The 27,432-nt window shown below is 40.5% G+C and overlaps 1 long non-coding RNA gene across 1 annotated transcript; it reads left to right on the top strand.

Annotated features, from left to right (window-relative positions):
• The first annotated feature begins 2,143 nt into the window (after nt 1-2,143).
• On the top strand, nt 2,144-7,529 carry LOC123482720. Its single transcript, XR_006657844.1, has 3 exons — nt 2,144-2,189; nt 7,280-7,348; nt 7,444-7,529. It is a non-coding gene; the product is annotated as an uncharacterized LOC123482720 (long non-coding RNA).
• The last annotated feature ends 19,903 nt before the right edge of the window (nt 7,530-27,432 follow it).

Genomic DNA, 27,432 nt, shown 5'->3' with positions numbered 1-27,432 from the left:
AGGACTACGTAAAGCATGAATATGTTAGCTACATGAAGTAGCTAAGAGACAACATTAAATGTAGCCAAAGGTTATAGGGTCCCCTAGGAAACACTGACCATCACTTTGGTTCCTACCCAGTCAAAATAACTCCTCCCTGGCATTTTCATTAGTTGGCATGTCAAACACCGTATTCAAAGTGCCCACTATTATATTCTAACTATAGAATTAGAATAATCATTCTATTTCCATGATTCCAACAGTTACCCAGGCGTTTTGCTCTAAATCTCAATAGCAACATTTGGTTAAAAATAAGGCCTAAATGGTTTGGCCATATCGTGCAGCCCTACGTGGCAGTGTGGAAATGATCTCAAATGAGTGCAGGAAATGCAGAAATTGATGAAAATTATTTTTGGTTTAAGTTGAATTGAACAGTATAAAACAATCGGAATGGAGAAAGACCAATTGAAATCACTTAGAATATATGTGTTGCCACCCTAGGTTCACTCACTACGTATAAAGCAAATGTAGAACTTGTATTATTCCTAAACATAAAATACCGTAAAATACCGTCAGTGTCCTTTAAAAAATTTTTAGAACCTGATATGATAATTTGGGCGATATGATATGATAATTTGGCCATATCGCCCAGCCCTAGCTGACAGACTATTTTGATGATGATGTGACAAACTATTTTGAAAACCTGTCAAAACACACAGCTAGCTACTGTTACTGTAAGTACTGTTAGCCAACTGTACTAACATGATGTAGCCTAATGCACTGATCTGCTACTGCTAGATATTCCAATCGAAAACAGCAGACAACAAAACTTCTGATTTCAGAAAATGATCACATAAGCCGCTAAATATTTTAAACGTTACTGTTTAATTAAATACTCATGGTAGAGACAGAGAGGAGGGATGCTCCTCTTCTAGTTCCGGCCAATTCTATAGCTTTTTTCTCATTGGTCTATTCTTGGTTACGTCTTGGTTGCACAGGCGTCTCGAATTGGTTGGCTAGTGCAATTGTTGGTTACTTGTTGGTTGCAAACAGCTGTATGATTGGTTGTCACAACCAGCCATTTCCTCGACTCAACGTTGTCAGAGGGTGCCAAGGATGCTGCTGATATTTTTTTATAAATTAACCAAGCTAGACCCCAGCCTGTCGTTTCCTTGACTTTTTTTTGTGTGTGGGTATTTTACCCCCTTTTTTCGTTGTATCCAATTGGTAGTAGTTACAGTCGCTGTTCCATCGCTGCAACCCCCTGTGAGGACACGGAGAGGCGAAGGTCGAGAGTCGTAGCGTCCTCCAAAACACAACACAACCGAGCCGCACTGCACTGCTTGACCCAGCGCCCGCTTAACCCGAAGCCAGCCGCACCAATGTGTCGGAGGAAACACCGTACACCTGGCGACCCAGTCAGCGTGCACTGCACCCGGCCCGCCACAGGGGTCGCTATAGCGCGATGGGATAAGGACATCCCTGCCAGCCAAACCCTCCCCTACCCTGGACGATGCGGGCCAATTGTGCGCCACTCATGGGTCTCCCGTCGCCTGCCACGACAGCTAGCACTGCGCCACTCGGGAGGCCCCAGCCTGTCATTTCCAATGGGAACAAATGAGTTCAGAATTCACTCTGGCTATCTACTCCGATTTCAGAGCGCTATCATCTGAGTTTGCCAGAGCGAGGAATAATTGATAAATTGACTAACGCTCAGCACCGTTGAAGTATGCGTGTGCAATCACTCAATTAGCTTTTGCAATCCTTCTAAACAATTTTTTAAAAGTTTGCAAAGGGTAAAGTCTACAAAACTTAGTCCACTCTGTTCATAACAGATTCTAGTTTTGGAAACAGAAAACTGTATAAAGATCAAATGTTTAATCGAGAACATTTGCAGAATGTCGGCCAAAATCCATCTTGTTTCATCCTTGTCCCACTGCCGGACAGTGGGCTTCCTCTCACGACCATATTTGGTCGTGAGTGGAAACACCAAGCGGATGCTTCACATTTATACATCTGGTGAAATATCTGTCTCATTGTTCTATCTGTGCGTTTCCAAGAGTGAAAGTAGAAGAAGTACAGACAGACAGATCTAGTTAAGATAATACGACTTTTGATCTGGTTTTTTGACGACCCTCTCACCAAACCCTGATGTTTGTGACTAGTTTGCTTATTTTCTGTCTTGGTTGACATCGTGACAGTATTGTGCGGTAAGTAGCTAAACTAATTGATATTCTTAAATTGCACATATTTTCCTTGCCTCAGCCACAATCGATGTCTGTTGCTTTGCAGGGTCTGTGTTGCTGTCTCGTTTGTTGGCAGGGTCAGTCAATGAACTCACATGCAGATTCTTACTGTTAAACCAATCAATACTTGCATTGAGTAATGCAATTTGACCTTTACTTCATTAGAAAATTGTGTATTGTTGTGACAAGAATGAACTGTTGTGTAAGTAACCAATAATTTTGTCAGAGCAAAAGAGTGTTAGCTGTGCATACTGACACTTTCACTTTCTGATTACTAGAAATCAGGAGGACGTTTCAAGAGTGAAAGTAGAAGCAGTACAGACGTGTTTACATAACATGTTAAGATAATACGACTTTTGATCTGGTATTTGACAACCCTCTCTCATCCAAACCTGGTGTTGTGACTAGTTTGTTTAATTTCTGTGTTGGTTGACATCGTGAGAGTATGGTGCAGGTAAACAAATTGATATTCGCAGTAACTCTCCGATAGAGAAATGCTCTGAATGTAGAAATGGACAATCTGACAATGCTCTGAATTTACGAATGCCCAGAGCGCACTCTGACACTCCAGATTTAATTTACGAACACACCGATGGTGGGTAGAGCTATTGAGATCCTAATGGTGTGTTCTAGCACGTATCTTGATATTTCCGTTAGGGAAAACGCCCATTTTGTGAAGTACCCGTGTGTAATAACTCAACTCGCTTTTGCAATTCTTCTAAACAACGTGATTTTTAAAAAACTTTTGAAAAGGGTAAAGTTTACAAAACTTAGTCCACTCTGTTCATAACATATTCTAGTTTTGTGAACAGAAAACTGTATTGAGTTAAAATGTTTCATCGAGAAAATGTGCAGAATGTCGGCCAAAATCCATCTAGTTTCATCCTTCTCCCGCTGCCGGCCAGTGGGCTTCCTCTCACAAACCCATGACAGGATTAAACAGATGGATATACAGATAAGATTTACATGGGTCCGAACCCATGTGGGGGTGGAGGGGAACGAGGCAGTAGATGAAATGGCTAAACAAGCACTTAGTAGTGGGGGATGTTGATGTTGAAGTTTCAATGAGCAAGGCAGAGGCAAAAAGACTGATATATACAGTGATGGTAGTGATGGCAGGAGCAGTGGAATTACGATAATAAGGGGAAGGCATGTATTTCAAGTACAGAGGAAAGTCGGGGAGGGAGGACGGCAGGAAGGGACAGGAGAGAGGAGGCTATTTTTTTAAACAAGATTAAGGGTGGGACCCAGCCAGTTGAATAAGACATTAAAATGTGATAGGAAAGCATCCAACAGGAAAGTGATTTATTGTCAGGAAACAGAGACCGTGGAGCATGTATTTCTACAGTGTGGGCAGTATCAGAGGGAAAGAGAGATGATGAGATTTAGTATGAGGGAGAAGGGTATACAGGAAATTAGTTTACAGAGTATATTGAGTAGAACGTCATTAGATATAGTCTCAAATATTTTGTTATCTTTTTTAAGAGCAAGGGGGCTGGCAAGTAGGATTTAGTTTCTCCCTGTCTCTGGCCACACTTCAGTACAGTAGGTGGCGGTAATGCACCATAACGTTGGATGCCAACCGCCGATAAACCCCACTGAAGAAGAAGGACTTCTTCTCACTACCATATTTGTTAGTGAGTGGAAACGCCAAGCAGATGCTTCACATTTATACATCTGGTGAAATATCTGTCTCATTGTTTTATCTGTGCATTTCAAGAGTGAAAGTAGAAGAAGTACAAACAGACAGATCAAGTTAAGATAATACGATAATGTGGTCCTCTGTAGCTCAGCTGGTAGAGCACGGCGCTTGTAACGCCAAGGTAGTGGGTTCGATCCCTGGGACCACCCATACACAAAAATGTATGCACGCATGACTGTAAGTCGCTTTGGATAAAAGCGTCTGCTAAATGGCATATTATTATTATTATTATTATCTGGTATTTGACAACCCTCTTATCCAAACCTGATGTTTGTGACTAGTTTGTTTATTTTCTGTCTTGGTTGACATCGTGACAGTATTGTGCGGTAAGTAGCTAAACTAATTTATATTCTTAAATTGCACATATTTTTCTTGCCTCAGTCACAATCTATGTAATTACCTATGTATTTCATTAACAGGTGATCCTGTCTGTGTTGCTTTGCAGGGTCAGTGAAATACAGTCAGTCAATGAGCTCACAAATTCGTACAGATTATTATTGTTATACCAATCAATACTTGCATTGTATAATGCAATTTGACCTTTTCTTTATCAGAAAATTGTTTATTGTTGTGACATGACTGAACTGTTGTGAAAGTAACCAATAAAAACGAATAGATACATTATTTTTGTCAGAGCAAAAGAGTGTTGGCTGATTATGCGTTGAACGTTATCCCCGACCAACGGGCTGTGCATACTCACACTTTCACTTTCTGATTACTAGAAATCAGGAGGACGTTTCAAGAGTGAAAATAGAAGCAGTACAGACGTGTTTACATAACATGTTAAGATAATATGACTTTTGTTCTGGTATTTGAAGACCCTCTCTCATCCAAACCTGATGTTGTGACTAGTTTGTTTCATTTCTGTGTTGGTTGACATCGTGAGAGTATGGTGCAGGTAAACAAATTGATATTCTTAAATTGGGTGTATTATTCTTGCCCCAGCCACAAACCATGTAATTAGGCTATGTACTGTATTTCCATGTATGGGTAGCTGCAGCCCAATATGGCCTACCGGAGTATGGGCGAGTGTGTGTGTCGAAAGGAGTGAGAGTATGGAAAGCGAGTAAACTAATTGGGCAGATTTGTTGCCACTCAAAACCGTTGCGTGGCTGATTGGGCCGCACAACAAGTAAACAGGCGACCATTGCACCAGTGTTGCGTAAACGTGCCTGCCGACTTAAGGTGCTTCCTACTTGGTATCATGGTAGTGTCAGCGGTAGCTAAGGTGGCCATTGTTTCTCTCACGTGATTTTATTTAAAGTAGGAAAGCAGCCTAGCATACACAAGAAATAACTAATTTGATAACCATCTATAATGAACAAAAATATAACGCAACATGCAACAATTTCAATGATTTTACTGAGTTACAGTTCATGTAAGGAAATCAGTCAATTGAAAGGAATTTATTAGACCCTAATCTATGGATTTCACATGACTGGGCAGGGGCCCCAGCCATGGGTGGGCCTGGGAGGCAGTGGTGTAAAGTACTTAAGCTAAAAAATACTTTTGAAAGTACTACTTAAGTATCTGTACTTTACTTTACTATTTATATTTTGGACAAATTTTACTTTTACTTCACTACATTCCTAAAGAAAATAATGTACTTTTACTCCATACATTTTCCCTGACACCCAAAAGTACTCGTTACATTCTGACAGGAAAATGGTGAAATTCAAGCACTTGTCAAGAGAACATCCCTGGTCATCCCTACTGCCTCTAATCTGGCAGACTCACTAAACACATGCTTCGTTTGTAAATGAATGTCTGAGTGTTGGAATGTTTTCCTGGCTATCCGTACATTTAAATAAAACAAGAAAATTGTGCCGTCTGGTTTGTATAATATAAGGAATTTGAAATTATTTATACTTTTACTTTCCACCTCCATGCTTCACGGTTGGGATGGTGTTCTTGGGGTTGTACTCATCCTTCTTCTTCCTCCAAACACCGCGAGTGGAGTTTAGACCAAAAGCTCTATTTTTGTCTCATCAGACCATGACCTTCTCCCATTCCTCCCTCTGGATCATCCAGATGGTCATTGGCAAACTTCAGACGGGCCTGGACATGTGCTGGCTTGAGCAGGGGGACATTGCGTGCGCTGCAGGATTTTAATCCATGACGGCGTAGTGTGTTACTAATGGTTTTCTTTGAGACTGTGGTCCCAGCTCTCTTCAGGTCATTGACCAGGTCCTGCCGTGTAGTTCTGGGCTGATCCACTCACCTTCCCCCTGATCATTGATGCCCCACGAGGTGAGATCTTGCATGGAGCCCCAGACCGAGAGCGATTGACCGTCATCTTGAACTTCTTCTATTTTCTAATAATTACGCAACAGTTGTTGTCTTCTCACCAAGCTGCTTGCCTATTGTCCTGTAGCCCATCCCAGCCTTGTGCAGGTCTACAATTTTATCCCTGATGTCCCTACACAGCTCTCTGGTCTTGGCCATTATGGAGAAGTTGGAGTCTGTTTGATTGGAGTGTGTGGACAGGTGTCTTTTATACAGGTAACGAGTTCAAACAGGTGCAGTTAATACAGGTAATGAGTAGAGAACAGGAGGGCTTCGAAAGAAAAACTAACAGGTCTGTGAGAGCCGGAATTCTTACTGGTTGGTAGGTGATCAAATACTTATGTCATGCAATAAAATGCAAATGAATTACTTACAAATCATGCAATGTGATTTTCTGGATTTTTGTTTTAGACTCCGTCTCTCACAGTTGAAGTGTACCTATGATAAAATTACAGACCTCTACATGCTTTGTAAGTAGGAAAACCTGCAAAATCGGCAGTGTATCAATACTTGTTCTCCCCACTGTACATACAATCTACTATTCAATGGGGAGGGCATGAACAGCAACAACACCGGGAAACAATGCCCTTCGGTCCCGCTTTGACGAAGCACTACTGTCCGGCAACAGCGTGGGAAGTAGCTACCTAGTAGCCAATATCAGGGTGACCGTCACAGTAAGCACACACATACAACGCATGAAGTAACAGTACACCCCATCATCAATACTTTTAATAAAACAATTACGTCAGTTTTATAACTGAAAATGTACAATTATTTGTGTAAAACTAACAGTGAAATATGACTCAGACTCATCCTCTGGCTTCAAAACAGAAGTCCAAACTATAGCTCAATTTAAGGTAGTTGCGTGATAAAAAATGAAAGAATAAAACACAGTTCAATCAAAACCGTCTAACCTATAGCAAAGCGCTTCGACACACCCACTCCTTTCCACACGCCCACTACTTTCCTTTCGACACACCCACTACTTTCCTTTCGACACACCCACTCGCCCATATTGATATGGTCGCCATATTGGGATGCAGCTACCCCCTTGTCTATATTTCAGTTACAGGTGATCCTGTCTGTGTCGCTCTGCAGGGTCAGTGAAATACAGTCAGTCATGAACAATAAGGAGGTAAAGATGCTGCAAATGTTCAATCGACCTCTCTTTCCTAGTTTTTTATTCATTTTATTCTATTGATAAGTTATTGACATTAGGGATATTTGCAGATGGAAATCTTAGCACCTTTAAGTAGGCCTCAAGAGGACCTCTTGTCAGATGCAATGGGTGACCACACAGCAACAGGAGAGCCAAAACCAACTTCCTACAGACGTTAACAAAGACCCTGACATTGTAAACAAACTTTGGTTCTTATCAGCTGATATTAACAACTGTACAATTAAATTAGTATATATTAATTAAATGGTATATATGCGACGTTTAATTAAATGTTCAATATGCGATGTTAATAAGGGTTACATCATCATACAATAAAGCTTTGTAATCTTATCAATTGTTTATGATACAAAGTTGTGTAATTTCTGAACTTTTTCTCTCTATACTGTGTATTTTAACTTGCAGACTGACTGGGAGTTTATTGAACTCAGTGAAGCCCTTTGAGTATAAAAAACCTGGAGGTATTTATTTTCTAATTTCAAACTTTGCTACTTTGCGCAATGGCTGATGTGATTATACAAAAATATACAATATATTATGCGTGGTGTCCAGACACTTTCCTAGGGATGATTAAATGTATTGAATCTGGACTGTCAACACCACATTATCCCACTTAGCTAAAGCTCAGGCATTAGCTCTGGGAGCTAAAAACAAGCAATCAGCAATGAAACAATCAGCAGGGTTACTTATTACATGGCTACACTACACCCCCTTTGACCTCCTCTCTGTAGCAACCCCAGCAGCTGATAGACATTGATTGGGTGATCAGAGTGAGTCACAGCACCAAAAAAACAGTTAACTTTTATACAAAGTTGAGAGAATTTACTTTTTGGGTTCATTTCTGAACTTCTCTCTGTTGCAGCAGGATTCTCCAAAAAGTAAGTAACTACCTGTTACAAATTGAACGTTGATATTATACCCAGAGGTGGGCAGCTTATTACGTTTCCCTGCGCTGCAGCACAGGTTAAGAAAAGTGCTGCTGCAAAGCCGGATATCACTGCACAATCAGGGGCATATTTCAGAAATGTCAACTATGTATTTCATTGCAATTTTGTCGCTTTGTAAATGTACCACAATGTACCATTGTTGCAGCACAGGCATTTTTTACATACATGTTTTTTCTCTCTGTAGAGCCAAAGATAGCTATACTAGTTACTGTAGCTGGGAATACTCTGGGGTCTCATGAGGGCATAACACAGCAACTCACCGCAACCACTACTGTACTGGAGGTGACATCACAAGAGGAGAGTGATGTCATCCTGGTTTTCTGTCCCATCGTCTCTCGTGCTGGGACTGATATTGAGGCAGCACTGCAGCAGATTCCAGGTAGTTCAGTAATCTGACCAAATTCCTCTGACAGCTACTGTCTTCCATGTTTAGGGTCAAAATAAAAGTAATTGACAATGGCAACAGTAATTTATGCATATTTTTACATTTAGCATACATTAATAGGCTACACATATCCATGGCTAAGAGTTGACATGTATTTTGTTTCCTTTTTGACAGTTGGTAAACCTGTCATTCTGGTAGTGCTGCATCACACCTTCAACCCAGACTACACCGTACCTGACAGCAGCAGACTAGTGACCAGAGGTGATGTAATACTCACAGTGGACTGTCTCTTCCATGAGAGCAAGGGACTATTGGAGTGTCATCGCAATGAAGAAGCAGTCAAAGAGATTCTGAAGAAGCTTAATATACATCCTGAGGTATTCTATCATTTTTACACCATTTTAAATACAATGTGACTCTATAGAATAATTTTTATACAAGGAGAACCAGTTTTTATTTATTGTTATTTTTTCACAGATTGCAGTTTCTTCCTTTGACCCTCGTATGATCATCGGGTGGTTCTTAACTGAGGTTTTCCAATTGTTTAAGTCAGTTCTAAATTCATGTAGGTATATTCATTGATATTATCATTGTAATTACATGAACACAGGTCAAATTGATATCACATCAAGATAAGATGAAAGTACAATTTCAAATGTTATGTTAGCATCAGTAATCAAAATTGAATTCTGCAACCTGATACCACACTAGCTCCCTATTTGTACTGTGTTAATTGTGCCTGGGTGTTTATAGTGTGAATAAGTCAATGATGCTGACATTGCCTTATGAATAACAGGAACATTAAAGGGATACTCGGATTTTGGCAATGAGGCCCTTTTATCTACTTCCCCCGCAGAGTCAGATGAACTTGTGGATATGATTTTTATGTCTATGCATGCTAGTAGATACCCGTAGCCTTCCAGTCATGGGTATCTGCTAGCATGCTAGTAGAGACCCATAGCCTTACAGTCATTGCGCTAACACTAGTTAGCAATTGCACTAGCACTAATTAACAAACTTCCTTCAAACTGCAGAGACATAAAAATGGTATCCACGAGTTCATCTGACTCTGGTGAAGTAGATAAAGGGCCTCTTTGCCAAAATTCCTAAGTATACATTTACATTTAGCAGACGCTCTTATCCAGAGCGACTTACAGGAGCAATTAGTGTTAAGTGCCTTGCTCAAGGGCACATCGACTGATTTGTCACCTAGTCGGCTTGGGGATTCGAACCAGTGACCTTTAGGTTACTGGCCCAGCGCTCTTAACCACTAAGCTACCTGCCACCCCTTTAATGAAAAACATATCCAATGGTGTTTAGGGTTTAGATGACACAATAAGGGCCTGTGGCTCATAAAGCTGCAGGATATTAGATTTATATCAGGCCAAGATACTATCAGTAACATCTGATGTGGTTTTGTTTCTTTAGGTTGGCAAAGGGTGGGTTGGCCAGAATCGCTGAGTCTTACCTCAACCACTGCAACAGATGAAGTGCCTGTGTGTGATCATGAAGTGCAAAATGAGGATGAAGCACATTGCTCCCCAGCCATTAAGTTGTAATAATGAGTGAATAAGTGGATTGAAGTCTGATTTAGAAAAATGTCTATTGTTAGTCAAAACATTTGGCAATTGAACCCTAGAAATATAACTAACTATAAACCTTAGAATATGCACGTATAGCCTAAGTGAGTCTGGAACAGCTAAAGTGTGTTTTGTCAAAATTGGGGAATAATTAACTCCATTAATGTAGATAAATATAAAGACAATGTAATGTAATGCTTGAGACACCTTTTGATGGGAGTATAAATAAAAATATATATACAGTGAAGGAAAAAGTATTTGATCCCCTGCTGATTTTGTACGTTTGCCCACTGACAAAGAAATGATTCAGAGGAGAACTGGGTGAAAGTGTTGTGGTCAGATGAGACCAAAATCGAAGCTCTTTGGCATCAACTCAACTCGCTGTGTTTGGAGGAGGAGGAATGCGCCTATGACCCCAAGAACACCATCCCCACCGTCAAACATGGAGGTGGAAACATTATGCTTTGGGGTGTTTTTCACTAAGGGGACAGGACAACTTCACCGCATCAAAGGGACGATGGACGGGGGCCATGCACTCAAATCTTGGTGAGAACCTCCTTCCTCAGCCAGGCATTGAAATGGGTCGTGGGATGGTTATTCCAGCAGACAATGACCCAAAACACACGGCCAAGGCAACAAAGGAGTGGCTCAAGAAGAAGCACATTAAGGTCCTGGAGTGGCCTAGCCAGTCTCCAGACCTTAATCCTATAAAATCTGTGGAGGGAGCTGAAGGTTTGAGTTGCCATACATCAGCCTCGAAACCTTAATGACTTGGAGAAGATCTGCAATGAGGAGTGGGACAAAATCCCTCCTGAGATGTGTGCAAACCTGGTGGTCAACTACAAGAAACATCTGACTCTGTGATTGCCAACAAGGGTTTTGCCACCAAGTACAATTCATGTTTGCAGAGGGGTCAAATACTTATTTCCCTCATTAAAATGCAAATCAATTTATAACATTTTTTGACATGCTTTTTCTGGATTTTGTTGTTGTTATTCTGTCTCTCACTGTTCAAATAAACCTACCATTAAAATTATAAACTGATCATGTCTTTGCCAGTGAGCAAACATACAAAATCAGCAGGGGATCAAATACTTTTTCCCTCACTGTACACTACCATTCAAAAGTTTGGGGTCACTTAGAAATGTCCTTGTTTTCGAAAGAAAAGCAATTTTTTACAGAACAGCGCAAACTGGCTCTAACCAGAATTGAAAGAGGAGTGGCAGGCCCCGGTGCACAACTGAGCAAGAGGACAAATACATTAGAGTGTCTAGTTTGAGAAACAGACCTTCTCAGTCTCAACTGCAGCTTCATTAAATAGTACCCGCAAAACACCAGTCTCAACGGTCAACAGTGAAGTGACTCCGGGATGCTGACCTTCAGAGTTGCAAATAAAAAGCCACATTTCAGACCTCCCAATAAAAATAAAAGATTAAGTTCGCAAAAGAACACAGACACTGGACTTTTTTCTTTGCAACTCTGCCTAAAAGATCAGCATCCCGGAGTCGGCTCTTCACTGTTGACGTTGAGACTGGTGTTTTTGGGTACTATTTAATGAAGCTGCCAGTTGAGGACATGTGAGGCATCTGTTTCTCAAACTAGACACTCTAATAACAAATATTGTGTTTGTAAATGATGTCTGAGTGTTGGAGTGTGCCGGTGACCGTAAATAAAATAAAAACAAGAAAATTGTGCTGTCTGGTTTGCTTAACATAAGGAATTTTATGTATAGTATTTACTTACTTTTTTACTTTTTCTCAAGTATGACAATTGAGTATTTTTCCACCACTGTACTTAAGTACATTTAAAACCAGATACTTTTAGACTTTTACTCAAGTTGTATTTTACTGGGTGACTTTCACTTTTACTTGAGTTATTTTCTAATAAGGTATCTTTACTTTACTCAAGTATGAACACGTAGCACTTTTTCCACTACTGTAGGATAGGACGTTTCCAGAACACAAAGGTAATAGCTGGGATCAGACAAGGAGGGCACGGGAGGGGAGACTGGCTGACCTGACTATTACCAGAAGCTGCACTTCACATCAACTAGAGTGAATGCAGTTCTCGCCTACGCACACTCCCAACCACCATTCTCCCAGAGGCCAGCACAGCTTGAACAAAGGCAAAACTATAGTGAAACACTGTCAATTACTAGCTATGAATATTTCAAAAGCTATTGCATATTTCAAAACATAGTCTTTATCCATCCTGTTTATGACATAAAAATTAAAATAAAGCAAAACATGCCCCCTCGCAAAAGTATCGATTACAAGTTTATATCTTAGGCCAATACACTGGAAGTAAAACATTTTACTAACGTAAAAAACAAAAACTGATTTGTAATAACAACTGAAATATTTTCCAACTGAGAAATTAAAGCAGTGATCCCAATAGAAGTTCACAGTCTCAGTAGCATGGTTTCTTATCAGTTTAATCTTGTTGTGGAATCAAACAAAGATACCATAGAGTAATTAAGTAATAATACATAAGAGGCCATGTTTTATGACATTTTTATCATGGCTGTGATGTGGTCATAGCCACGAGAAGCTTTATACAACGGGTTACCAGCATTAAAAATCAAAACTATTTCCCAAACCATCCATTTTTAAACAAAACATGATGCTACATTCACTAACACTGGTTGTAAAGTGACATTTTAGGTCATTCTTTGGTCATTAGTTCTTTTCGTATTGACTGCCATGTAAAGCAAAACTACCCAAGTGCTGGTTGATAGTTCCAGAACCTTGGTTTCCAGGGACGCTGTCCATGGTCCTGAAAACAGCGCACGTCGGGTCTATGCATAGGATAAATTGAATGTCAGATCGAAACGTTGTAAATTATATGGGCGCTATCCATGGTTCTGAAAATAGTGCTGAAACATTGTAGCAAAGACATTGATACAGCAGATCAGAATAGAATCCACAATGACATTTTTTTCCGGGTGGTCACAGCTCCGACAGCTATTTATTTGTGATACACATTGAATTGCACATTTCCATTCAGCCGTTTTATTATAACATCCATACTATAATGAAGGTTCAGAAGCCAATGGGTCTTTTTCCAATTGTTTTAATTTCCAGATGGTGTGTTCCTGGATCCTTGGTTGTATCAGGGCAGTCAGGCGTTGTAAGTCCATCAATAATTAAAACTAAATTCTACAACATTACACTATTTACAGTTACTTATATACACGTTTTGTTCATAACTAATAACAGCATAATCCATATACGTAGTTGTTGGTAATTGCGACATGTTTTTATACCGAAGTTATATTGTTTGCATTTCAGAAACATTGACTCTATTGTGATAATTGTACTTTACTGTAGCTAACTAACATACAGCTTTTTATGTTTGCTACTATCTTACAGGTTGCCAGACATCACCATTTGCATTTGTTGTTGAAAAAATATGAAATGCTAATGCGCATTCTAAGTAACAGCAAATATGGCAGCCGGCTGCAAATTGAGCACACACACGCACCCCTCCGCGCGCTGCTCCTACTCTGCATCTTTTTTTGCAGTGAGAATGTGTAGGGAGGTATTTTGCCAACATCTACTTGGGCATATTAAAACAGTTTAGTTTTTTCAGAACATCTCTGTCATCCGATCCGATATGACTATCAACTGTCAATTTACGGATACGATTACGAATTCGAGTATGACAATGTCGGCACACCCCTAGCATATACCATCACCCCTAGCATATACCATCACCCCTAGCATATACCATCCCTATATCTCCTGAGTGGCGCAGTGGTCTAAGGCACTGCATCGCAGTGCTAACTGTGCCACTAGATCCTGGTTCGAATCCATATTCTGTCGACCGGGAGACTCATGGGCGGCGCACAATTGGCCCAGCGTCGTCCAGGGTAGGGGAGGGAATGGCCGGTAGGGATGTAGCTCAGTTGATAGAGGATGGCGTTTGCAACGCCAGGGTTGTGGGTTCGATTCCCACGGCGGGCCAGTATGAAAAAATATAAAATATGTATTCACTAACTGTAAGTCGCTCTGGATAAGAGCGTCTGCTAAATGACTAAAATGTAATGTAATGTAAATGTTTCCTACCCATGTCTCACGCCGATTCCACTGTGTCTTAATCTAACCATGATTGTGTTCCGATTTCAGTGCAGGTCAGTGTAAACAAGCTTAACGGTAGGAATGGTATCTTCTGGCAGTATACTTTTCATAAGTATATAGATAGCCTATTGAAAATATCAGCATAGACATTTGATGGACTCTCCATTCAAATAACCGAATGCAAACACTGGTTATGAGGATCGTTGTCAGGGGGACAGAGGGGGACTCAAACAGGAAGGAATGGCTGCTAACCTTGCTAAGGGACAGTACGGGTAGACATTTATTGAGCTCATTTATTGAATGATTTCACAAGTGTCTTCATGTGCATGCACGTGTAAGATGCTTTCAAATAGCTTATAGCCTACTAGTGCAAATATACATATAAAATCCCTTAATTTCATTTGATTTAATTTAGCTTCAGTCAAATGCATGGCAAAAGGCCCAGACAATGTGTGGTGCTTGATAAACCATGTTATTATCAGGATAGTGTTTCATGTGTACAACTACTGTCCACATTCGCCGTATGATCCAATGTCAGTCATATTGATTCCCCATTAGGCGAATAAGTATGAGCTCCTTAAATCTAGGCAAGCGTTCATATTGATTACCTGGAATCTGCTGCAGTGGTGCTTCAATATCAGCCCCAAGTAAACAACTTGGAAAAAGCTCACTGTGGTAATTTCTGCTATTTGAGATTGTGTTCATAGACAAAGTATCACAAAATATGCATTAAAACAACAAATTGCTGGAAAATGAACTTCATACAATTGATTTAATGTAGCTTGTATGTCACTGTCACAGAATGCTTTCCAAAAAGCCAATCTGGATGTTAGGGTGAATTATTGAATCATACAATAATTAGAGTGGTGTTTATGTATTACTGCTGATTACACTGTCTCACACACTTTCTAATGACATGTTGGTCCTGTCAGCCATTAAATATTGAGGTAGTGTGCACATCCTGGTCTCTTGGACCTTTCATGAGGAAATGCTGCAACAACCGCCCGCCTCACTCCGTTTCTGTTTCTTTATCGTTTTCAAAATAATCAAATCAAATCAAATTTTATTGGCCACATGCTAACAATACAACAGGTGCAGACATTACAGTGAAATGCTTACTTACAGCCCTTAACCAATAGTGCATTTATTTTAATAAATAAAATAAAACAACAACAAAAAAAAGTGTTGAGAAAAAAGAGCAGAAGTAAAATAAAATAACAGTAGGGAGGCTATATATACAGGGGGTACCGTGCAGAGTCAGTAACGGGGGCACCGCTAGTTGAGGTAGTTGGAGTATTATGTACATGTGGGTAGAATTAAAGTGACTATGCATAAATAATTAACAGAGTAGCAGCAGTGTAAAAGGATGGGGTGGGGGGCAGTGCAAATAGTCCGGTAGCCATGATTAGCTGTTCAGGAGTCTTATGGCTTGGGGGTAGAAGCTGTTGAGAAGTCTTTGACCTAGACTTGGCACTCGGTACCGCTGCCGTGGCGGTAGCAGAGAGAACAGTCTATGACTAGGGTGGCTGGAGTCTTGACAATTTTGAGGGCCTTCCTCTGACACCGCCTGGTATAGAGGTCCTGGATGGCAGGAAGCTTCGGCCCCAGTGATGTACTGGGCCGTACGCACTACCCTCTGTTGTGCCTTGCGGTCGGAGGCCAAGCAGTTGCCATACCAGGCGGTGATGCAACCAATCAGGATGCTCTTGATGGTGCAGCTGTATAATTTTTTGAGGATCTGGGGACCCATGCCAAATCTTTTTCCAGTCTCCTGGGGGAATAGGCTTTGTCGTGCCCCCTCTTCACGACTGTCTTGGTGTGTTTGGACCATGATAGTTCGTGGTGATGTGGACACCAAGGAACTTGAAGCTCTCAACCTGTTCCACTACAGCCCTGTCGATGAGAATGGGAGCGTGCTCAGTCCTCTTTTTTTCCTGTAGTCCACAATCATCTCCTTTGTCTTGGTCACGTTGAGGGAGAGGTTGTTGTCCCTGGCACCACACGGCCAGGTCTCTGACCTCCTCCCCTATAGGCTGTCTCATCGTTGTCGGTGATCAGGCCTACCACTGTTGTGTCGTCTGCAAACTTAATGATGGTGTTGGAGTCGTGCCTGGCCATGCAGTCATGGGTGAACAGAGAGTACAGGAGGGGGACTGAGCACGCACCCCTGAGGGGCCCCGTGTTGAGGATCAGTGTGGCAGATGTGTTGTTACCTACCCTTACCACCTGGGCACGGCCCGTCAGGAAGTCCAGGATCCAGTTGCAGAGGGAGGTGTTTAGTCCCAGGATCCTTAGCTTAGTGATGAGCTTAGAGGGCACTATGGGTGTTGAATGCTGAGCTGTAGTCAATGAACAGCATTCCCCACGTAGGTGTTCCTCTTGTCCAGGTGGGAAAGGGGCAGTGTGGAGTGCAATAGAGATTGCATCATCTGTGGATCTGTTTGGGGCGGTATGCAACTTGGAGTGGGTCTAGGGTTTCTGGGATAATGCTGTTGATGTGAGCCATGACCAGCCTTTCAAAGCACTTCTGGCTACAGACGTCAGTGCTACGGGTCGGTAGTCATTTAGGCAGGTTATCTTAGAGTCCTTGGGCACAAATAGTTGTGATTGCTTTGTTATTGTGATGACACATCAGTAGTCCTCCCTTGCTCTCATGGAACAGAAGGTTTACAGTCTTCATTACATAATCTCCTGGTCACTAGTCTGCTGCTACTCAGGTACAGTGGAGTCTGCATTGAAGGTGTAATGCAGCACTACACTAAACTCTGATCACTGACTAGTGACAAGTTCAGTTCCATGAATTGCTATAGACAAGTGTGATCTTAGTCATACTTACGTAGTAGTTACGTAGCTAGTAGGGTAAGCATTAACAAAACAAAAACAACTGCTATAATAATAATTCAGAAAGTTTTTACGACTTAGTTAATGGATATTGATGACCTGGAATCTGCTGCAGTGCTTGACTGATGACTCAAACTGAATTATTCCGCTGCACAATGTTCACTAAACACAGCACTTCAGTCTGAGACTGCCATCATTGAAATCGTTTGTGGTGACGTCAAACTGAGGGGTGTTGTACAAAACAAAGTAATCAGTGATTGGATCATCTCTAACCAATCAGAGTATCAAAGCCAATGACTCATTTTCAAAACGGTTGTGGCAGCTTCCGTTTCTGGGACCAATCAGAACGGTTAGAATGTGTTTGCATTCTATAAATTGTCAGGGAGGTACTCAAATCCAGACTCATTGTGGAGAAGAAACTAACGTCCATAGGCGTGGCGTAGCGTTTGGCCGAGCAAGGAGTTTGGGTAGCCAGGCAACTGCAGTACTGCTTCAAAATCTGTCCCAGCACAGTCCTCCCTGGTTCTCATGGAACAGACAAGTCAAGTCCACTCCAGTATTATATCAGGTCTGGTCACTAGTCTGCTGCTGTTAGGTACAGTACACTCCGGAATTGAAATAAGGATGTAGCTGAACCCTAATCCCAGACCAAGCCTTATCTGACTGTGAATTAACTTTAAATAATAATTGTGTGAATGCTCCTTGACTGATTAGATAGAAAACATTTACTGCAAGAACAACTCTAGTTTCAGTAGCTAGCTGGCAGTAACTGTGGTTACAGGCTCAATTTTGTCTTTTGAATTTGAGATCATTTGAGTGTCGTGTTAGTGGGAAAAATGATACAAAGCAAGTGGCAAGTCATCTATGCTCTTATTATTTTTCAAGGATATCACATTGGAAAATGTATATCTGATGGGAAACATGTTTCCAATTGACCTTCCTTCCACAGCTGTGAGGTTATCATTTATTCATGGTTGGAACAGCCATGCAGCCAAAAAAGCTAAGCATCTTCTCTGAAATCATTTTCTTAACTAAAGTCCCAATGGCCGAGATTACAACTATACCACAAAAAAAGACACAGATAATCAACACTGTAAAAAAGAAGAAAAAATAATATTAGACAGGATATTTTCTTCAGAATTAAAAATGTGTAGGGATCATGACAGTACAAAAGCAATATGAAAATTGGTCAATATAACATAATATGTTAGAAATGTCTAATAGAAAAAAATATTGGCATACCATAATGTCCATCGGGTCTTTGGTCTTTAAAAAGAAAAAAGAAAAAAGAAGCACATTAGATAGGTTCTTACAGTCCATCATCAACTCATATTAGTTGTTTTCTTGATTTAGCTTGCCTAGCAAAGGGAACCAATAAAATAGTCCCACAAGTACAAACCCACCCACTCAGATTTGCCAACAACAGAGTGAAGATATTGATAAATTGATGCTCCACCTCAGGATGTATGTCAAGCTTCTTCCTAATCTCTTTAGCGGCTTCTTCATTGCAAGGACATTTCAGTAGTCCTCCCTGATCCTCATGGAAGAGACAGTCCACTGTGAGTATTACATCACCTCTGGTCACTAGTCTGCTGCTGTCAGGTATGATGTAGTCTGGGTGGAAGGTGTGATGCAGCACTACCAGAATGACATGTTTACCAACTGTCCAAAAAACAAGGGACAAACAAATAATTTATTCATATCATTAGCGTCTTGATACATGTTCAAGATCAACTCTGATATAGAGATAGAATAGCTAGAAGAGACAGTAATATTGTTTTGGAGGATACTTTGGGGGTTGGCTACCTGGAATCTGCTGCAGTGCTGCCTCAATATCAGTACCAGCACGAGAGACAATGGGACAGAAAGCCATGATGACATCACTCTGCTCTGGTGACATCACTTCAGTACAGCCTCCTCCAAGTTGTCTCGTAAACTGGATATGAGAACCCGTAGTATTGCCAGTGGTGATGGTGTAGTATTTCATCAACATTGGCACCTCTGTTTTGTAATGGACAAAAAATAGAAAAGTCAAGTATAGACCTTAAAACTAAAAGTAGAAATGTTTTGGTTTAGATCACTGCCCAGACAGATATAAGCCTAACCTAAGATCTGCCTTAAACATTACTTAAACATTATTTAAAGAAGTGGTAGGCCTGTGTCTGTTAAAATAATTACCTCTGCGTTCCATTTTGGATCCGTAAGGGGAGCGAACAGGTAAAAAATATTTATTAATCATTTAACAGACAATAAAATACATATCTTACTGTATAATATTACAAGAAGACAGTGTAAATATTTCAAGTCTTTTTTCACTTTCATTCTTACTATGACAGATCCCTCTGAGATAAGCTATGCAGTCTCCCACCCAAGTCCCCTCTTGCCATTATTTGACCCTACAGGAAACAAGAACGTGAAAGTTGTACGTGAATTGCTAATCTATTTTACACATATAATTAGAATCATAAAACCCATTGATTATCCGTCTAGGTTGTTTAAGTCTGGATATTGTCGTGTATGAGGATTATGACTATTCTAGAGGAACAAAGAAAATATGTTTATCTTAGTTCAAAAGTAGCCAGTTGTAGGGTGACGCCTTAGGGAGACAGGTGATTGGACAGCAGAGGGAGCAACCCATATTTTTACATTGTTTATAAGTATAGCGGAGGCAGGGGGTGTTAGAGCAGCCATTACAATTCGAGACACTGCTCTCCGGGTCTCATGACGCCTGTAACTCATGCTGAAAGCTTGTGATATGAATAAACTTATGATCAAAGGTTCAGTATGAGCGGACTCCTTTGTTTATCAGCAATAATTGCCAGCATTTACTCGACATCGACAAATGGCGCCCAACGTGGGGCTGGTCTGATCTCCTTTGCTTCAGTCGTTGCCGCCAAGCTAACTCGTTCTGAAGTCATGGCCAGAAAAGGGTGAGTTTTTCCTCACCGCTTTGGAAGTTTGTTAGTTTGGATGCTATGTGATTGTGCACTGGAGAAATGTACCATTAGGACCGAAATGTGCCTCGTGTGGCGTTATTGCTGAGAACTAGGGGTCTGTAATAATTATTCTAAAATTGGGTTGCATTGGTAAACGGCGAAAATAATAAGGCAGATGAATAAGGCAGATATGCGTATACACAATTAGGGCATTGTGAATCTGATAAGACCTCGGAACGAGGCCATCATATAGGATGGGCCATAAATCCTGATAACGCATTCGGTGTGATTAGGTGTGTTCTGGGAACACGAGGTTTTGGAATATACATTCTATTGATGTTATCTCTCAGCTGGTGGTTGACGAAGCATTTGTCTGACGTAACCTCTCATAGGATATCTATGAACTCACGGCAGCATAAAGTTAGTGGAAAAAGGAAAATAATTTAGGCACAATGCAGGGAACCTGTTGCGTGTTGCAAGCCACAGCTTAGCTAAAGGCTAATGCTAATGCTAAATGCTGGTTGTGTTTCATGCCACATTGTACATAAAGGCTAATGCTAATTGTGTTGCGTGCTACATGCTAACGGGTGTCCTTAGGGGGCCATTGCGATGGGATAAAGCCTCTTAAATTATGTTTGTGTGTGTAGAATTCAGAGTTCTATGCAATTGTGAGCTCTGTTAAGTGTAATTGTTTGATTATAAGGTATAAAATAGTGAAGCTGTAGCGGAATGCTAGCGTTCTATTGTCTGGGAATCGTATCGTTGAATGTATTTGCGCATGCGTTTAATTTTACGACACTACACTACAAAACGGGGGAGTTTATGGCACGAGATTATGAGACGTTGGTTTACGGCACTAGACTACAACACGTTGGTTACTAAAACTACAACACAGGGATTGTGGGTAAAGTGTTATATTTCTGTTGGGCTGTGCGTGCTGCAGGGGGAGACAGAGAAATAGCCACAGACAAGAGAGATTTGGACACGAATCTTTAGTTGTTAAAGCGGCTGTGGTTTTGAAAATGAAACTATTTGTTGAGATGTAGTGAATTTATAAATTAGATATATGTTGACGGATTATAATAAATTAAATTAAATGACGATTAAAATAAATAAAAATGTTTTTGAGCGATCTATTTAGTCCTGAGTTAAGTCTTAGAGCGAATGTGAGTGGGGGAATATTGAATGCTGGAAGTAACTCAGTATTGCATTAACTACTAAAATCTTTTTCTGTGTCTCTGTTCTTTTGTCATATGAGAGGAACGATAGGACGAGACGAGAGGAGAGAGAGGGAGAAAGAAAGAGAGGTGCTGACGTACACGTCACGTGACAAGGAAAGGATCGAGTCAAGGGGTTTTGGTACTGTCTGTTTACAAAATCTTCCCCTACAGGATATTTGATGTTATGACAATTTCACATAGGCTTGGCAAATACTGATTCATTAAAAATTGCATTTTGGAGGCTCTGTGCATCACTTGGCTTGATTAGGGGTTGTGTTGGGAATCGAGGACTGACATTATTCTGTAAAATTTAAATAATTAGGTGCTTATAGAGCAAGGGGGTTTATGGGTAGTGTAGTAATGGTAGGGTTAGAGGCTTTGTTTTTAGGATTGTAGTCTGAAGTTGACTACTTGCATTTTCTTTCCTGATGGGTTGTGGTAAGATAGCCACTAATTGATAAATTGGTAAGATAGGATATAGAAATAAGAAATTGGTTTTAATTATTCATACATTTAATAGATTTTTAATAGATTTTTTATTTTAATTAGAAATATATTTTGAATACATTTTTTTAATTGATTTTTTTTAATATTCATATTTTTATTGACTGGTTTAAAAAATAATATTTATATGGTATGTATGGTTTATATTAATAATTAAAGGGGGGAAGCCATAGGCTATATAGTCTAAAATAAAATAATTCACAATAAAGGAATATAAAAGGGTTGTTACAATGGGGAGAAAGGACAGCAAGGCTATGAAAGTCATTACACCGGTTGATATAGTTGAGAATAGTAATCCTTTAGTTAAGGGTATTGCGAGGTTATCCGGCAAATGAAACAAAAGTTGCCCTTCATTCTCAAACAAAAACTGATAAAAGATTCCAGTGATAAGATAAACAAAGGTATAGAGAAAATGCTAAAGGAAGAGAAGAGCGACAGAAAAACTAATGGCAGAAGTTAGTACACCTTTCTCAACACGGATTCAGCAAAAACACCCCCACCTTATGAGAAGGAAGTAGAGCTTAGGATGTTTATCCTCAGCTTCCAGTGATCATCCAGGAGGGTGATTATTGCATCAGAGATGAAGATGAACGAACAATAGATAGAGGACAAGCAGAAACGACCAGAAAGATGAATCCAAAACTCAGAAGTAAGAAAAACCGAGATGTCTGGAAACTAAGAGAAGAATGAGGTTCGAAAGATGAGGATGAAGATACAGAAGAGAAGAAAACTGCTGAGAAAAGAATCCCAAGAATTGGAGGAGAAGAATACATTGAGGTCAAGGAAAGGCCAATAGTAAGAAGATGATGGAAGATGATATTTCGAGGACAGAACTTAGAATATAAGCTTTGAAGAATACTGATATGTCAACAACAGGAAGAACAGGATAAAGAAGCTCTCAAAAACCTCAATCATACAACTGGTGGAGAAGGAGAAGAGAAGCTTTTGGTTAGTGAAGAATCAGAGTGAACCAAATCAACAATCACTGTTACAGCTTCAACTGAACAAGATCAAATGCAATTGTACCAGCCACCAAGGGGGTACCAGGTGTTTCATATCCACAGCCAGCTTCTGGATAGACACAGATTTGGAGAGGAAGAGGACGAGAAGCTTTGAAGGAGGAGGAAGATTTCAGCTACACTTCCAGCAATCTCCAGAAGACTGTTATAATTATGGACAGGTTGGTTACTTTACCTGTGAGTGCAATAAGTCAGGAGGAAACATCAGAGGAATTTCAGAGGAAGATACAGGGGCCAGTCAAGATCATCTGAGGACAGGTGAACCCTACAGGGGTCCGGAGAAGGATTCTAGAGCCTAGAAGATACGAAGGGGGGGGGTGTCAGCTGATAGCATCGATTACAGAAGAAGGGAAAATATCCAACAATTGAAGTAAAAACAGAGGACTATGAGAAGTGATAGTGAATAGGGGAAAAGCTTTTATCTGTGTTCAGCCTAAAGAGGTTAAACATCTCACTATGTAAAATTAACTAATTAGGATAGGGATTTGGAGGTAGTAAAACAGTTAATTACTTAAGGAACCAATTGAGCTCTGCTATAGAACTCCAAAGAGAAATTAAAATAGACATACTAATATTAGAACATATACCTATTGCATTGTTGGGAAGAGATGCATTGTGTAAATTGAACTGTACAATAAGATGTACACTAGACGGCTGTGTGGTAGAGGATTTTAAAAAGAATAGGGTTTTTGGGAATCATATTTGCTTAAAAAGATAATATCATAGGAAGGATGATAATCTATTAGACTGCCTATTAGACAATCTGTCTGGAAAATAAAGTTAAAAGGGGTGACTGTTATTCTGGGTTACATTCCTACACCAAGAGATTTCAAACTAGGCTAAAAGGTGTTTAGTCGTTTGCCAAGTCTGTGTGTAAAGAAGTCAGAAGCAGGTGGGGACTTCCCAATCACATATTCTAAAAAGTGGTGGTAAAGGATTTTGTGAATAAATCAGTGGGAAAGGTTTTTAAAGGTTAGGAGAAAATATTAGATTAAAAAAGTTAGGAGAACTAGGGTTGAAGGAACTCTAAGACAGTAAGCTAAGTTTCAATGTTAGTTAGTAGGTAAGAGAGAGAGAACAGTGGTGAAGGACATTTTAGAGTTTAGTGGGAAGATAGATATGGTAGGAGTTTAGATCTGTTAGGAGCAGATGCATTGAGAAAGTATGCGTTGCTGAATGATAAGAGAAGATTGAGGGTGATTGAGTATCTATATTTACAATTCCCAGCAGGAAGATCAAGGTAATTGTGGGTGTATTTTTTTAATAATCAAAAGTTTGAAAGTCAGGGATTAGAGGTAGGACTGAGAGTTTAAAAAAAGTGACACTAGTGGTGATAGATGGAAGTACAACAAAGACAAAGCTTTGGGGAAACTAGATGAAGTAACAATAATGACATTAACACTTCAGTATATTAAAACAACAGTGAGAAGCAATTGAACTCTTTCAACATTGATAGTTATTAAAGCCATAAATATATCGCATTTGATTATAAGGGAACCAATAGCTCCAGCAGCAATTTTAGGGGGAAAAGACTGTTTTTGGGGTTAGGATGGGGACGTTCCTCCCACATGGAGGGATAATTATGGAGAAGAAGTATTGTTATCAGGACCAGAAGTAGAAGCTGTTGCACCTAGTCAAAGGAGGTATAGGTTGTTCAACGATATGAAGTGGAAGAGGGTTATGAGTGATTGTTCATTTATTTTGCGTAATGTTACAGAGAGAAAGATTAGGAGAATATATGTGTACTTATCTAGTGCAAGCATTAAAATTTGTTCCGGTTAAGAATTATTGGTTAAAAGGCTATGTAATTCATAAAGTGACGCTTATAATGGAAGATTTGAAGTCTGTCGAAGCTTCCAGTCACCAAAGGAGGTCAGAGAAGTATATTATTACAGTAGCCACTCCAACAGTAAATAATACACAGAGGATATCGGTAGCTTTCCCACTAGAAGTAGTTAAGGTTAATACATCAACTAAATCAATTACTTTAATGGTAACTTTGGAAGGGATTAATGATGCTACGGCGGTAACAGATGTAGGAAGTATGACACAGACACAAACAACGACTTTTCTGAAATGATACGGATGGAGAGTGCTGTAAATGGTAGTAAGGATAGGGTTAAAATAGGAGAGCAGATAGTGGTAGAGAAGAATATAGATTCATCTGAAATAGTGAAGGATACTATCATGGAGGTACAGGATGAGGTCTTTGATTTTAATGACAGACAAGGAGAGGTATCTGATCAGGTACCGCTCGTTAGGGAAGAGAGAAAACTAAATGGATGGGTTTGATTCTTCTGTTGTGAAAATTAAAGATAGATGGGCAGGTAGGAATCTTTGGTTCCAGCGGCTAGCTCATTCTGTAAGATCAGTGAGGAATCTTGAGGGTCCATGTCTGTTGAGAATTCCAGCACCAGACACGTGGGGTTCGACTTCTATCAAGTGTGTGTCAATCTTATGCTTTGTCATGACTGTGGTATCAGCAACAATCAGTAACAGATAAAATAATGTCATTGTCAAAACATTTGTTTAAGCCTAGGTTCAAGTGTTATTGGGTTAAGTGAATTAACTTGTGGGAATTTGTTAGATGGGAAGGAAAATCAGGTAACAGCGAACCCTGAAGCATTGGAGGTGAAACCCGTGAGGGCTAAAAGTTGTTTTTGTTCTAATAAAACATATGATGTAAGGGGTATGTTTATGGAATATCAGATTGTGATGATTATATGATGACTTTGGATAAGCATGAACATAAGGTTAGAGATGACAAATATAATGCAACTTTTTATGTTCCAGTTAGTAAGAAGAGCAGGACTTTGATGGTTAAAAGATTAGCTTTCGCCTGACAATGTGACTATTGGGAATTTTAGAGATATTTGTAGGGTTTGTGGTGATGAAGCATATATATTCTTACCTATGGATGGACAGGATGTTGTTACATGTCAACGTTGAAGCTTCCATATGATGCTTTACCATTAAAAGAGGGGTAGCACCGACACAGATAAATCTGAAGCTAGGGTTGAAAATAGGGTGAAAAGAGACATGGCACATTTCATAGTCTTGAGGCCTATCATTGGAGGATAAGTCTAAGAGAGAAGGGGGACTTTTTCCATGGTATGGTGTAACATTTGGGAAGATCATATTGATAATAATAGTTATACTTGAGTCCAGATAGTTCAGATATTATCACTAGGGTTATATATGCATTGAAAGAATATAAGGGATGCGTTTGGTAGATCTAAAGAGCTGGATGGTCAGCGAAGACTTGGTTGCAAGATCAGTTAGGCCAGTAGGAGCAGTGATGGATTACATTTTAATAGCAGCTTTGATAACACTGTGTGTGATGTTTGTAATTTGTTACTGACCTTTGAGAAAGCTATGATATTGAGATAGGTTGGAGTAGTGATGTCTGGAGACAACGCTCAGATGCCGTTGTTGACTGTTCCTGATCTGGATGAAGAGGGACAAGTGGGACTGGATGGAGAATTGATGGATAAATATCCTTTTTGATGTTTTCATAATTTTTTCAATTCTTTTTTCAATATTAGTGTGATTTTAGTATGATGTTATGAATCAAAGGGGGGAAGTGTATGAATGAATCACATTATCCTATTTCATTATTCTATCATTTATATTGATTCATACATCATTTATATATCATTTTTATATTCTTAGTTGATATTGATGTTTAATTTGAAAGTGTTGTTTTGCAAAAGATATTGTTTGGTCTTTTCTTTTCTTCCAGAAGCTGTCACGCTCGTCGGGAACAGAGGAGGACCAAGGCGCAGCGTTGAATGCGAACATATTTATTTATATAATGATCACACGATCAAAACAACAAAACGATGACGTGACAGTCAACGGTCAAACACAAACCAACACGAACAAGAAACCACAATGAATGAATGCCTAATGGCTACCTAGTAGTGACTCCCAATCAGAGACAACGAGCTATAGCCGTCTCTGATTGGGAGCCACCTGGCCAACATAGATATACAACAACTAGAACCAACACACATGAAAACTCACACCCTGGCTCAACATACTAGAGTCCCCAGAGCCAGGGTGTGACAGCACCCTAAAGGCGCGGACTCCACCGCGCCAACCAAATACCACAGGGGAGGGACCGGTGGGCACTCCGCCTTGGCGGCGGATCCGGCCCGGGGCATGATCCCCACTCGCTCTCTAACCCCCCAAAGTCCCCCTGGTCCCGGTCTGGCCCTGCTGACCGGAGCTGACTGCACACTGGTGGAGCGGATTGCTCTAGCTCTGGGCGTGAAGCAGCTGACCCGTGCTGAACCAGGCACCAGTGGAACAGGCACGGGCTGTGCCGACTGACCACGCACACCACTGGCTTGCGTGGGGAGCAGGAACAGCCCGAGCCGAGCTGACAAACGCACCCTGACTTGGTGCGGGAGCAGGAGCGGGCCGAACCGGCTGACGAAACGCACCACCGACTTGCGCGGGGGCAGGAACGGGCCGAGCCGGTGACGGCGCCACCACCGACTTGCGCGGGAGAGGAGCGGGCCGAACC

The sequence above is a fragment of the Coregonus clupeaformis genome, chromosome 36, assembly GCF_020615455.1.
Source record: "Coregonus clupeaformis isolate EN_2021a chromosome 36, ASM2061545v1, whole genome shotgun sequence".
In the NCBI taxonomy this organism is placed as follows: Eukaryota; Metazoa; Chordata; class Actinopteri; order Salmoniformes; family Salmonidae; genus Coregonus; species Coregonus clupeaformis.
The sequence above is the reverse complement of the archived record's forward strand: the minus strand, read 5'-3'. Positions and strand labels throughout refer to the sequence as shown.